Source organism: Dermacentor variabilis, unplaced genomic scaffold (assembly GCF_050947875.1).
Source record: "Dermacentor variabilis isolate Ectoservices unplaced genomic scaffold, ASM5094787v1 scaffold_28, whole genome shotgun sequence".
In the NCBI taxonomy this organism is placed as follows: Eukaryota; Metazoa; Arthropoda; class Arachnida; order Ixodida; family Ixodidae; genus Dermacentor; species Dermacentor variabilis.
The window spans coordinates 719,496-734,118 of record NW_027460456.1 but is presented as its reverse complement, the minus strand read 5'-3'; positions in this window follow the sequence as shown (position 1 = coordinate 734,118).

Here is a 14,623-nt window from a genome sequence, read left to right as displayed (position 1 = left end):
GTCGCTCGCTGCGCTTCTCGCCTCGTTGCTGGCTGTCGGAGGGTCCTCTTTTTCTCGCCGCCTGTTGCGTGAATTGCGTTGCTGACTGCTTACGGCCTGCTCGTTCGTACCCACAGCGGAGACGGTCTTCTTGGTTGTTGCACGGCTCCAGACAGGCGGTCTGCTGCTGCGACGACAATTTGGTTAGCCCCTCTCGCTTCTTCCAAAGAGAAAGCGTGTGCTCGCTCTGGAAGGCTGCATCGGAGGAGCGTTCCATCCGATATCGCGCACAATAAGATAGCCTGCGCGAACCGGACGAACTGTACGAGGCACAGCGGGAGGATCCCTTTTGTAAGAAAGTGTTTGAGGTGCTCCGGGAGCACCTCAAACACTTTCTTACAAAAGGGATCCTCCCGCTGTGCCTCGTACAGTTCGTTTCTGCCGAACACGCTCCCCACTGAACTGACGCAGTCCAAGTGGTTAACGCGTTCGTCCTGAGAAGGGGGTTCGCCCGCCCTTCCTTCTGGACCAGCGCCGTCGAGCGTTGTAACAGTTACTCTGCCCTTAAGCTGAGTCACTGAGGAGCCACGATGTGTATTAATGTTACCCCTCCTGACGACCTCAATCGTCGCAGAGGCAAGTCCGCTCTCAAGCTTAGTTTCGGTGAGGTGAGTTGAGTAGTAATGTTACTGTTCTCAGAGTCAACAGGCGCGCGCGAAAGTGCGTCCGTCACAACGTTGTTCTTTCCTCTCCTGTAGCGAACGGTAAAGTCGTATCGCTGCAGGAGAAGTGCCCATCGCGTGAGGCGGCCGCTCGGCTGTCCTAAACGCCTAAGCCAAGTTAGTGCCATATGATCGGTTTCAATAATGAATGGGGCTCCATCAATATAGTAGTCGAACTTTTTGAGAGCGAAAATGATCGCCAGACATTCCTTTTCTGTCATGGAGTAATTTTTCTCTGCGGGAGTCAGAGCGGCTGACAAAAGCTACCGGGCGCAAGCTACCTTCGTGCTGTTGGAGGAAAACCGCTTCTAGGTTAAGGTCGCTGGCGTCCGTACGTATGACAAATTCTTTGTCAACATCTCGTAGCCTTAACTCGGCGGTTTCCACGAGCGCGTTTATGAGGTTGCACACTGCCGCCTGTTGCTCGGGACCCCACCTCCACTGCTCGCCTTTCCTCAACAGCATAATCAAGGGGGTTTGCAGTGCAGCGCAGTTTGGGATGAACTGTCGATAGAAGTTCGCCAGCCCCAAAGAGCGTCAATGTCCGCCTATGGCTGCCGGTGACGGGTAGTTAAATAATGCCTGAACCTTGTCGTCACACGGCAGAAGGCGTCCGTTATCCAGTTTAAACCCCAGTAGCGTTACTCGGATTGCGGCTATCTGGGTCTTGGTCGGGTTTAGCGTTATCGCCGCAGACGCTCCAATGCCCTGAGATGGCGTAAGTGCCCATCAAAGGTACGCGAGTACACCACAACGTCGTCCAGGTAAGCAAGAGCATTGTGCCACCTTGCGTCACCCAAGACAAAATCCATTAGGCGCTGGTAAGTCGAACGCGCACCGACCAATCCGAAGGGCACGCGGGTAAACTGGAAAAGGCCCGTGTGACAAGTGAAGGCAGTCTTCTCTCGGTCACAGGGATCTACCTCCACCTGAAAGTATCCTCTGCTTGCATCGAGCGTAGTGAAGTACTTCGTTCCGCCAACGTTGGATACGATCGAGGGAATGCTAGGAAGCGGATATGCGTCCTTGCGTGTCACCTCGTTCAGGCGGCGATAGTCAACACAAAGGCGGGGCGTCCCATCCTTTTTAGGAACCAACACCACAGGAAAACCCCATGGTCTGTCCGACCTTTCAACAACGCCTGTATCGAGCAGTTCGTCCAGAGCGCTGTCTAATGCTTTCCTCTTAGCCAAAGTCACCGGCCGAGGATTACACTTCCACGGAGAGGCGTCGCCTGTCTCAATTTTGTGCCTGTATAGCGTAGTGCAACCAGGCCGCTCTGTGAATACGGCGTCATATTCAGTCAGAAGCGATGAGAGGCGAGCCTTTTCTTCCCCCGACAAACTGCTTGAGTCGTCCAGCAGCGTGTGGTATCGTTCGCCCCTCACTGCGGCACAGTCTGCCACTGCAGCGGGGGTTATGGGCTTTGCGGGAGGAGAGCAGTTCCCCTCTGCGCCTCTTTTCTCAGTGCGGTTGGCCGGAAGGCATGTCGACCCGGCCGCAACCGTTCTGAGGGACCTTTTCGGGCAATCGTTGGGTCGGTCTGCGCGCGAAGCATCATCGAACGAAGTTGTCTCTGACGCTTCTTGTAATGGAACGGAAGGTTTCAGGGTGCCACATGCTCGATCTCTATATCCTCCGTTGCAGACGTCAATAACAATGCCCGTCTGGGCTAGGAAGTCTCTACCAAGAATTATAGGAACCGACAGGCCGGGAAGGTGAGCGAGGCGTCGTCGCCTCAGCCGTTTCTCCCGCCGCACGACAGGCCTAGCAGCACCGCTCACATGCGCCGTGCCGCTGGTGAGTCGGAAAGTCACATTACTCTCTATCAGTCGGAGAGCGTTCCGACGGAGACGTTCACACACCTCGTCGCCAAATGGTGAAGCGCTGTGTCTGATACCGCAAAAACCTGCGCCGGGTGACTGTAACCTCTATGAGCGCCACTGGCGTGTCGTTGGGTGGTCCGAAACGACAAGGCAGCGGGGCAATAAGTTCATATGTCTCACTTCGCGCCGTTGTAACCGCCGCCGGCCATGCAGCGTTGCTCACCGGCAGTCCCGCTCGTTTCCCGAAAGCGCGTGTTCTCGGTTCGCAGGCTGTCTGCAATCCCGGGCGAAGTGCCCCGCTGGTTGCACCGATAACAGAGGAGAGCCGGCCTTTGTCGGACTTGGCGTCCAGTGCCTCGCACCGCTTGACCGTTGTTCCTCTCCATCGACTGCTCCCTTGCAGGCACGATCTGCTCTGGCATCCTCGAGCCGGCGTGTCGACCACGATTCTGCATAGTTCGGCCATCGGCAGCGCGTGCTGCACGCATGGCATAAGTGTACGGGCCGAGAGCCCGGTCGGATAAGTCCCAACCACTTCTCAGGGGTTCGTCACTGAAAGCAACCGCACCGTCTCCTCGGGAACGAGCGCGAAAAGTGTCCCCGTTCCACGCGCATCGCGGGTAAAGTGCATGCGACGCTGGGGGTGGAGGTCGGTATGAGCGCGAGGCGAGTATGTCCGCCTCCATACGCTTTGCCTCCGAGGCCAGCTCATCCATATCCCTGAACTTGCTGCCTCTTAGATATGCTGCGAAGGCGGGAGGAGCTTGTCGAATGACTCTCTCCACCTTATCGCACTTCGGAGCAGAAGGGTCAGCGGTACGATAAAGTTCGTCCATCGCCTTTACGTACTCGAGCAAGGATTCGTCCGGATGCTGAGCACGTAGCTCCAACTCGCGCCGCAGACGACGCTGGTAATCTGCGGGCAAAGAATTTCTCGCTAAGGTCACTCAGAACTCCACCAGCGTGCTAGACCAGTAGTCAGTAAGCCGGAACGAGTGGGCAGCGTGGTCCGTCAACGACACTGGTACGACGCGTTCCAGTATCTCGCCATTGGACAGCCCCGTTGCGTGCTGGTAAGTCAGCACGCGATCGAGGTATTCGTTGACGCTAACTGAATCATGATACCCGCTGTATAGGTGGGTAAGTCCACCCTCACTCTCGGTCTAGCAGCTGCGGCAGATGTCAGCAGAGTGTTCTGCACGGCAGCTGTCAACCTCTCAATCAAGCGCATCGCATCGCGCAAGAGCCCATGCTGAGGCTCGCCCTGGCCAGTAATGTCTGGCACAGGAGCGGGACGCGTCGAGCAAGTGTGCCGCTGTGGCTCCATGCTCTCCGTTAACTCTGGCGAAGGGCTCGGCGCAATGTGCCTCGCGCCTTCAAGGGTACGTTCTGCCGGAGAGAGCGCCTCATGTGGAGCGCTACAGTCTTTGAAGCTGATCAAATTTTCAGGGCTAACGTTCGCCGCAGGGTATGACTAAGCGGTAGCAGTTACTGCCGCTCCGAATTGTTGCCTGTTGGTAACCAGCTGTGACAGCGTGTACAACGGCTGTAAGTCAGCCCCGTATGCTGACATGGTTCGTTCGTTTAGTGGCAGTCACACAAACCGACACAACCTGTCACTCCTCTGGCCCCACGTTGGGCGCTGGATCGTCTGGCACCCGTCTCTGGATCGCACAGCGCCAGCGGAGCGGCAGTCGCTCGCTAGCACTTTCGCAGCAGCCCTGACAGTCAGAGCTGTGACTCCTAAACCGCGGTTCGCAGTGAGTTGCGACCACGGCGGGTTCAGGCCAGGGGGACAGGGTGAGTCTCAGACCTAAGGTGGTTATTCACCTTAGAGTACAATACCAACTGGAGAACAACAGCAAACACAAATACAAAATAAAACCACAGCGGCGGAGCGTTCCGCACGTCTGAGGCGGAAGAAACCGCACAATGTTGTAACCACAAAAGAGGCTGATAAGAGTTCAGCTCGGCCAGAGTGGATCCGCGCTCGGGGCCTGGAGCAGTCAATTGCTCACGAAGGCCGAGCGCAGCAGGGGGGCGGCGTGCAGTGGTCTCAGCGGCTGAATTGAGATGCGGCCAGCCGCAAGCTCCTCAGCCGAAAGAGAACGATCCATCGGGGAAATAGCGCTTCTCCCCGAGCGGCGGAGAGGGAGTCTCCCAAATTCCAAGAAAGGGAAGGGAGGGAACGGGGTACTTTGGGCGGCGGCGTCACGGCCAGGCGCGAAGAGTAGCGAGAGCCGCGAACGTGCCCTCTCCCAGCCACCCTCTGCGAGCGAGCAAGTGATTATCGCTTGGTAACCGCGTGGCCGCTACGGAGATAGCGGGAGGCGCGTGTGATCCCACAAGATGCACGTTACAGACGACCATGGGGTTGCTATAACGTAAATCTATTCAAAACTTGTCTATTACGATTCTGCAATCAGCATTCCACGATTGATGAAAAATATGGCCACCCCCATTTCACCTGTCTTTCACGCGGCGTCACGAAAACTGCGACCCCCCCCCCCCAATGATATGTGCCCACTTTTGCATGGTTATACCAAACGAAACAAAAATAATTATTTCTGATACGACCCCTTATTCGACGTTAGTCCTTTGCCATTGGTCAAGCGCTTACGGGCTGTCTGTCGTGCGACTTCATACAAGCGCCTATATATACTATATACCATATATACGTCATATACCTCCTATATGAACGCAACAATCAAACCCCGGCCCTCAGTCCCCAGCAACTGCGAAGCAACTGACCACGGCGGCGGTCAGACCTGCGCCGCAGCAGAGGGTGCTAAGAATCCCTGGCTCCGGACAGGCCGCCATTGGAACATGAACCTGGCAACGTTTAACGCAAGAACGTTATCTAGTGAGGTGAGTCTAGCAGTGCTATTGGAGGAATTAGAGGGCAGTAAATGGGATATAATAGGGCTTAGTGAAGTTAAGAGGCCAAAAGAAGCATATACAGTGCTAAAGAACAGGCATGTCCTTTGCTACCGGTGCTTAGCGGAGAGGCGAGAACTAGGAGTCGGATTCAATGATTAATAAGAATATAGCTTGTAACATACAGGAATTCTATAGCATTAACGACAGGGTGGCAGTTCTTGTTGCGAAACTTAATAAGAGGTACAAAATGAAGGTTGTACAGGTCTACGCCCCTACATCCAATCATGATGACCAGGAAGTCAAAAGCTTCTATGAAGACGTGGAATCGGCGATGGGTAAAGTCAAAACAAAATACACTATACTGATGGGCAACTTCAATGCCAAGGTAGGCCAGAAGCAGGCTGGAGACAAGGCAGGGGGGGAATATGGTATAGGCATTAGGAATAGCAGCGGAGAGTTATTAGTAGAGTTTGCGGAACAGAATAATATGCGGATAATGAATACCTTCTTCCGCAAGCGGGATAGCCGAAAGTGGACGTGGAGGAGGCCGAACGGCGAGACTAGAAATGATGTAGACTTCATACTCTGCGCTTACCCTGGCATCACACAAGATGTGGACGTGCTCAGCAAGGTGCGCTACAGTGACCATAGGATGGTAAGAACTCGAATTAGCCTAGACCTGAGGAGGGAACGGGAGAAACTGGTACATCAGAAGCCGATCAATGAGTTAGCGGTAAGTGGGAACATAGAGGAATTCCAGATCAAGCTGCAGAACAGGTATTCGGCTTTAAATCAGGAAGAGGACCTTAGTGTTGAAGCAATGAACGACAATCTTGTGGGCATCATTAAGGAGTGTGCAATAGAAGTCGGTGGTAACTGCGTTAGACAGGATACCAGTAAGCTATCGCAGGAGATGAAAAATCTGATCAAGAAACGCCAATGTATGAAAGCCTCTAACCCCACAGCTAGAATAGAACTGGCAGAACTTTCGTAATCAACAAGCGCAAGACAGCTGACATAAGGAAGTATAATATGGATAGAATTGAACATGCTCTCAGGAACGGAGGAAGCCTAAAAGCAGCGAAGAAAAAACTAGGAATTGGCAAGAATCAGATGTATGCGTTAAGAAACAAAGCCGGCAATATCATTACTAATATGGATGAGATAGTTCAAGTGGCTGAGGAGTTCCATAGAGATTTATACAGTGCCAGTGGCACCCACGACGACAATGGAAGAGAAAATAGTCTAGAGGAATTCGAAATCCCGAAGGTAACGCCGGAAGAAGTAAAGAAAGCCTTAGGAGATATGCAAAGGGGGAAGGCAGCTGGGGAGGATCAGGTAACAGCAGATTTGTTGAAGGATGGTGGACAGATTGTTCTAGAGAAACTGGCCACCCTGTATACGCAATGCCTCATGACTTCGAGTGTACCGCAACCTTGGAAAAAAGCTAGCATAATTCTAATCCATAAGAAAGGGGACGCCAAAGACTTGAAAAATTATAGACCGGTCAGCTTACTGTCCGTTGCCTACCAAGTATTTACTAAGGTAATTGCAAATAGAATCAGGAACACCTTAGACTTCCGTCACCCAAAGGACCAGGCAGGATTCCGTAAAGGCTACTCAACAATAGACGATATTCACACTATCAATCAGGTGATAGAAAAATGTGCGGAATATAACCAACCTTTATATATAGCTTTCATTGATTACGAGAAAGCGTTTGATTCAGTCGAAACCTCAGCTGTCATGGAGGCATTGCGGAATCAGGGTGTAGACGAGCCGTATGTAAAGATACTGAAAGATATCTATAGCGGCTCCACAGCCACCGTAGTCCTCCATAAAGAAAGCAACAAAATTCCAATAAAGAAAGGCGTCAGGCAGGAAGATACGATCTCTCCAATGCTATTCACAGCGTGTTTACAGGAGGTATTTAGAGACCTGGATTGGGAAGAATTGGGGATAAGAGTTAATGGAGAATACCTTAGTAACTTGCCATTCGCTGATGATATTGCCTAGCTTATTAACTGAGGAGATCAATTGCAATGCATGCTCATTGACGTGAAGAGGCAAAGAAGGAGGGTGGGTCTAAAAATTAATCTGCAGAAAGCTAAAGTAATGTTTAACAGTCTTGGAAGGGAACAGCAGTTTACAATAGGTAGCGAGGCACTGGAAGTGGTAAGGGAATACATCTACTTAGGACAGGTAGTGACCGCGGATCCAGATCATGAGATTGAAATAATCAGAAGAATAATAACGGGCTGGGGCGCGTTTGGCAGGCATTCTGAGATCATGAACAGCAGGTTGCCATTATCCCTTAAGAGAAAAGTTTATAACAGCTGTGTCTCACCAGTACTGACGTACGGGGCAGAAACCTGGAGGCTTACGAAAAGGGTTCTACTTAAATTGAGGGCGACACAGCGAGCTATGGAAAGAAGAATGATAGGTGTAACTTTAAGGGATAAGAAAGGAGCTGATTGGGTGAGGGAACAAACGCGAGTTAATGATATCTTAGTTGAAATCAAGAAAGAGAAATGGGGGGGGGCATGGGCAGGACACGTAATGAGGAGGGAAGATAACCGATGGCCATTAAGAGTTGCGGAATGGATTCCAAGGGATGGGAAGCGTAGTAGAGGGCGGCAGAAAGGTAGGTGGGCGGATGGGATTAAGAAGTTTGCAGGAGCAACATGGCCACAAGTAGTACATGACCGGGGTAGTTGGAGAAGTATGGGAGAGGCGTCTGCCCTGCAGTGGGCGTAACCAGGCTGATGATGATGATGATGATGATGGCCGCACTGTGCTTTGTGCGCTCATTGGATGGATGTTAATTACATTGCATTAGAAATCTTGCTTTCTGCGCTTTCCACTGACACCTTGTATTATCGCTTAGCCTCAAGCGTTACCTGACGGCAATCAAAGCAGTCTGAGGAAAAATGACGTTTTTGCTGTACTAGCCTCCGTTGTACAGCATTTCAAACAAAACTGTTCAACATAACACAATGAATTTTGCTGTGCCCTTAAATGAGACTTTATAGAAGAGATATTGCATGTGTAGCGAAGAGATTGTAGAAGAGACGCTAGTGGGTTCAGCGCTACTGGCTCTAAACACTAGTGGGTCGAGCGCTCCTGCTCAGCAACGGCTCTCGTGCTTGGAAGCTGTGACTGCCCTGCCCGTCGACGTTGCGCTGCTCCCGAGCTCTGCCAAATAAACACCTTTAGAATTGGTGGAGTGTGCGGGGTAACCTCAGACGATCATCCTGGAACTCCGGTCCCGTACCCTACCATCTACCATGCCCCAAGACGCCTCCCAGCAAACGCCTCCTCCTGCACCCACTGCGTGTCCCGGGGTGCCTCGTAATCGCGACCCTCCTATCTACACTGGAGCGGACGACACTGACGTGGACGAATGGCTCACGGCGTACGACAGGGTAGGCGACCATAACAAGTGGGATGAAGCAGCCAAATTGAGCCATGTTCTGTTCTACCTCGCTGGAGTGGCCAGCCTGTGGTATAACAACCATCAAGCAGAGTTCCAGACATGGTCGGAATTTAAGATTTCCCTCGCCGATGTATTTGGTCGCCCTGCTGTTCGCAAGCTGCGTGCCGAGCAACGTTTGCGAGAACGAGCTCAACAGCCAGGCGAAACATTCACCAGTTATATCGAAGATGTCCTGGATCTATGCAGGAAAGTCGATTCGACCACGGCGGAGTCTGATCGAATCCGAAACATACTGAAGGGCATAGAAGACGACGCCTTTAACATGTTGCTGGCCAAAAGTCCACGCTCTGTGGCTGAAATTGTCACACTGTGCCAGAGCTATGAAGAACTCCGCAGGCAGCGGTCACTGACCCGTCGATCTCTACCGCGTGACGAACACCTCGCTGGCTTGGCTGCCATGTCCACCCAGGCAGCGTTGCTCGCAGAAATGAAGGCGTTCGTCCGCGAGGAAGTTGCCCGGCAACTCTCGTTGATGGATTTTGCACAGCCGCAGTCGGTACACGCGCCTACGCCAAGTTTTGCGCCTCCGCTTCGCCGCGTCATAGCGCAAGAACTGCACGAGGTTTTGCCTGAGCACCACCAGCGTGTTCCTGCGGCTGCGCCTCACAGCTACGCCGAAGTCATGGCCAGGCCCCAACAGATCCCGACGGCTGTGCCACTCAGCTACGCGGAAGTCGTCACCCAGCCTCAACAACTCCCTCAACGGGGACCTCTCACGTACGCCGAAGTCCTCGCTATGCCCCGACAACAGCCTGCTATGCAATCGCTTCACCAGGCGCCACGTCCAACGCGTCCTTCCACATGGATGGGACCTGCCGGAACGACTCGGTGGCGTACAGCGGACAATCGACCAATATGTTTTGCGTGCGGCTATGCAGGCCACGTCGCACGCTACTGTAGTCGCGTGCAGTCACCTAGCGCTACACCTTATGGGCCAAGTTCTATGGCGGGTTCTCCGCGCCCTTATTACGACGACGAACCTCGGGCTGCGTCACCACCATTCCGCCGGTCCGCCAACATCCGCCGCTCAACTTCTCCACGCCGACGCTCCCCATCACCGATGCGGCCTCGTCCCGAAGCTCGGGATGAGGAAAACTAATTGTCGCAGTCCATGAGGCAAGGGCTGCGACGCCGTCGAAACGCGGAAGTCCTCAACGTAGCCCGACCAATGTGATAGACGTGTTAGTTGACGGTGTGCGCACATATGCCCTCGTGGATACCGGAGCCGCTGTATCAGTTATGGACGCAAAGCTTTGTCGCTTCCTTCGAAAGGTTACGACGCCCATTGCTGGATTCGCCCTCCGCACAGCAGGCGCACAGCGCATTCACCCGATTGCGGCGTGCACCGCTCGTGTTCTCATCGAGGACGTTGTATACGCCGTCGAATTTATTGTGATTTCCTCGTGCTCCCACGAAGTTATCCTGGGGTGGGACTTTCTCGCCCGCCACGATGCCGTCATTCATTGCGCACGGGCCGAACTAGAACTGTCGCCGATCTCAGATATGACGCTTGCCGATAATGCTTCTTTTGCAAACAAACTACTCGTCAGACATGACACCAACGTTCCTCCCAACTCGTCAGTGATTGTATCAATGCATTGCAGCAGCCTCTCTGACGCCATCGCACTACTTTCTCCATCAGGCCGCTTTTACACTCGAAAACGTCTCCTGCTGCCTTTTGCGACTGTGAACGTCAAACAGGGCTCCACAGCTATTTTTGTCTATAACCCCTTCTCATACCCTGTGATGCTGCTTCAAGGCGAATGTCTTGGCCACGTGGAAGTGATCGACACCGTACAAATTACGGATGTTCCCGAAGACACGTCCTGCGACTGTTACAACACGCTCGGTTCTCTCGCGACGTCCGACCCTTTGCCCACAGGTGTGTTCGATTCATCTATTGCCGATGGCCTCACCCCACCTCAGCGTTCGCAGCTTCTGCGCATCTTAGAAGAATTTCGTTCTTCTTTTGATGTCGAGCAACCTTCCTTGGGCCGGGCGTCTGCTGTCACGCACCATATTGACACTGGCTCCCAACCGCCATTGCGGCAACGACCATATCGCGGCTCGGCCACGGAACGTCGTGTGATTAATGAGCAAGTGGACGATATGCTTCGCCGCGAAGTGATCCGACCCTCGAACAGTCCATGGGCATCCCCTGTCGTCCTTGTTACGAAAAAAGACGGCTCGGTACGGTTCTGTGTAGACTATCGCCTCCTGAACAAGATCACTCGCAAAGATGTATAACCGCTGCCGCGAATTGATGACGCCATCGATAGCCTACAAGGAGCAGAATTCTTTTCATCTCTAGATTTACGCTCCGGCTATTGGCAAGTACCCATGGCTGACGTCGATAGGCCGAAGACAGCCTTTGTCACACCCGACGGCTTATACGAATTTAACGTCATGCCGTTTGGACTTTGTAATGCGCCAGCAACTTTTGAAAGCATGATGGACACAGTCCTCCGCGGTTTGAAGTGGCACACGTGCTTATGTTATCTCGACGACGTTATTGTTTTTGCCTCTGACTTCGCCACGCACCTTCAACGCCTACGGCATGTTTTGACTTGCTTAGCGAACGCTGGCCTTCAACTGAACCTAAAGAAGTGCCGATTTGCAGCGCGACAGCTCATGATACTAGGTTATGTCGTCTCGAAGGATGGAATCCTCCCCGATCCAGCCAAACTTCGTGCCGTAGCTGAATTTCCTAAACCGACGTCCGTCAAAGAACTGCGCAGTTTTGTAGGTTTGTGTTCCTACTTCAGGCGCTTCATTCGCAATTTCGCCGCCGTCATATCACCCCTGACGAAGCTCCTTGGCAGCAACGGACCTCTCCATTCGTGGTCGTCCGAGTGCGACGAGGCGTTCACTAAGCTCCGTCGTTTGCTGACGTCTCCTCCCATTTTGCGCCACTACGATCCAACGGCACCTATTGAGGTACACACAGATGCCAGCGGTGTTGGCCTCGGCGCTGTCTTAGCACAGCGCAAAGAAGGGTTTCCTGAATATGTTGTGGCATATGCCAGCCGTATGCTTACTAAAGCCGAGACCAATTACACCGTCACGGAAAAAGAATGTCTGGCGATCATCTGGGCGCTTACCAAGTTCCGGCCCTATTTGTATGGTCGCCAATTTGATGTCGTCACGGACCACCATGCACTATGCTGGCTGTCGTCATTGAAGGATCCCTCAGGCCGTCTCGCCCGCTGGGCGCTTCGCTTACAGGATTACGATATCCGCGTACTGTACCGCAACGGACGCCAGCATGCTGATGCTGACGCCCTCTCACGTTCTCCCTTGCCAGACGACAATGCCTGCTGCGCAATATCCCAGCTTGACGTCTCTTCCGTCGACATTGGGACCATCGCTTCTGAGCAGCGCAAGGACCCCTGGATTGCCTCCATCATAGACTGCCTTGCTGATCCGTCATCGCAGCCAACCACTCGTGCACTGCGCCGTCAAGCTCGCCATTTCGCCATTCGCGACGACCTGCTTCATCGACGCAATTACACCTCTGACGGCCGCCAGTGGTTATTAGTTGTACCTCGAACCCTGCGTTCTGAAATCTGCGCATCGTTCCACTCTGATCCACAGTGTGCGCATTCGGGACTTTTCAAAACCTACCAGCGCCTCCGACGACGCTACTACTGGCGAGAAATGTACAACTACATTCAAAAGTTTGTTCGTTCATGCCCCGACTGCCAGCGCCGAAAATCTCCACCCCACCTCTCGCCAGCTGGCCTGCAGCCTCTACCCTGCCCTACCCAACCGTTCGGGCGCGTTGGCATCGATTTGTATGGACCACTTCCCCTGACGTCGGCTGGTAACCGCTGGGCCATTGTGGCAGTAGATCACCTTACCCGATACGCTGAAACCGCCGCTCTCCCAGCAGCTACAGCGCGCGATGTTGCATCATTCCTGCTTCGCCGATTCATCCTGCGGCATGGTCCACCCCAAGAATTGCTCAGCGATCGCGGACGCGTCTTCCTGTCGGAGGTAGTTGAAGCGATTCTCAAAGAGTGCCACGTTGTTCATCGTACGACTACGGCGTACCACCCTCAAACGAATGGCCTCACAGAACGCTTCAACCGTACGCTCGGCGACATGCTTTCAATGTACGTTGCCTCCGACCACACGAACTGGGACGCCATTCTGCCATTCGTCACCTACGCGTATAATACCGCTACGCAGAGCACCACTGGATGTTCACCCTATTCCTTGCTGTATGGTCGACACCCTTCGCACACCATCGACACCATTCTTCCGTACCGGCCGGATGCATCCGAGTACGTCCCTATTTCTGACACGGTCCGACATGCAGAAGAGTGCCGCGACCTCGCACGGGCCTTTACTTCCGATGATCAAGAGCGCCGGAGGAGCACTCGCGGTGACGCCACTGCCACGGTCACCTTCGATCCGGGAGCGCTCGTGTGGCTCTCAGTCCCTTTAACTGCCCCTGCCTCTCATCAAAACTGGTCCCTAAGTATGAAGGCCCTTATCGTGTTCTCGAACGCGCATCTCCTGTAAACTATGTCATCGAACCAGTTGAGCCATCTGAAGACATGCGCCGCCGTGGACGAGACATTGTCCATGTCGACCGTTTAAAGCCTTACTACGACCCGCTCATAGTGACGAGCTCTTAGGTCGCCGGAAGGCTCCCTTCTCGCTCCCGGGGGGTGGTTGTAGCGAAGAGATTGTAGAAGAGACGCTAGTGGGTTCAGCGCTACTGGCTCTAAACGCTAGTGGGTCGAGCGCTCCTGCTCAGCAACGGCTCTCGTGCTTGGAAGCTGTGACTGCCCTGCCCGTCGACGTTGCGCTGCTCCCGAGCTCTGCCAAATAAACACCTTTAGACATGTAAAGCAATGATAAATTTCTATGGGCCCTAATAAAAATGAAGAAAACAATAAAAGTTTCTGAATGAATATTTCCCTTTTCAATGCAGGATAACAATATTTCGATGTTTTCTAGCCTACAGTGCACTTATCATCTGTGGGAAGTTGTGATGAACAGTGTATGAGTTAGTTCAAATTGGCATTTAATGGCTATACTTTGTCACACATTACCGAAGAACAGGTAAAACTATTCAAACCCTGGAATTTTCTATAATAAAGCAGCGCGCCCTTCTCTGCAATGCTATAAAGAGAAAACTCGCTTACGTTGATTGCGCAATCTACAAGGGAATAGTGAATGCAGCTAATATTGCTCTCGGCCAAGTCCGTGCGAATTGACATTCTTTTTCACATACACGCTAATTCACGACTGTTGGTCATTAGTAGAGCCATACGATGTCTTAAAATTACTAGCACTCACGAGTTTTACTAAGCAGTGCTTCAAACAAAACTTTTCCAATAAATAATAAATTTTACAGGCCTGTTTTGCTGGTGGTGTAATCTGTGCAAAAAATATCAAGCTGTTTCACGTCAGTTCCAACATGTGTCTAATGTGGCGCCACGAAACATTACAAAGTGGGCAAAACGTGGATAGATTCTTTCTTCAGATTTCAGTGGTTGGGTTAGTCTTTTCGCCGCACCTAGCCCACATTTCTTCAAGCACACATGTCTGCAACGAGGCCTTCAACGCGGTCCTAAGGCGGCTCACTCAATTGTGGCTGCTGGGAGAAAAAGAAAGCAAGGAAGAAATCGCTGGGCAGGGTACACCATGACTGTATGCCAGCTAGCCAGCAGGTCAGACTATTGTGCCATTGCGCCCAGGTAAATTGG